Source organism: Myotis davidii, unplaced genomic scaffold, assembly GCF_000327345.1.
Source record: "Myotis davidii unplaced genomic scaffold, ASM32734v1 scaffold105, whole genome shotgun sequence".
NCBI classification, from domain to species: domain Eukaryota; kingdom Metazoa; phylum Chordata; class Mammalia; order Chiroptera; family Vespertilionidae; genus Myotis; species Myotis davidii.
This window is the reverse complement of record NW_006300371.1, coordinates 1,651,799-1,652,293: the sequence shown is the minus strand read 5'-3', so window position 1 is coordinate 1,652,293 and position 495 is coordinate 1,651,799.

Below are 495 nucleotides of genomic sequence, written 5' to 3'. Positions count from 1 at the left end.
CAATAATGTGAGATGTCTGAGTCGAGGTAAAGTACGTGAGCGATTTGTGGAGTGCTTTGAAGAAAATTATGGTATTTATTGAGAAGAAGGATCTGGCAAACTTTCCTCAGATCAATGATCATAAGTGGGTCAGCAGTTTGATGTTTTTTACAGATCTCTCTGTTCATATGAATGAACTGAACTGAAAATTACAAGGTTTTGGCAAAAATATTGATGTTATGTTTGGATACATCAAGTCTTTTGAAAGTAAACTTAACATTTTCAAGAGATATTGAAACTAAAACTTATGTTTTCCTCGGATATAAAAGTATTTCAAGAAGGCCACTACAACGAGTATAATGGAGTCCACACTTATGTACCAGAATATAGAAAACTCATATTTGAATAGTTCAGTGAAAGATTCAACCAATTTAGAAGCCTTGAACAGACCATTAAGATAATTAAGTATCCAGATGTAGTTGTTTACAGTACTTTGGAATTAAGGGATTTCCAATG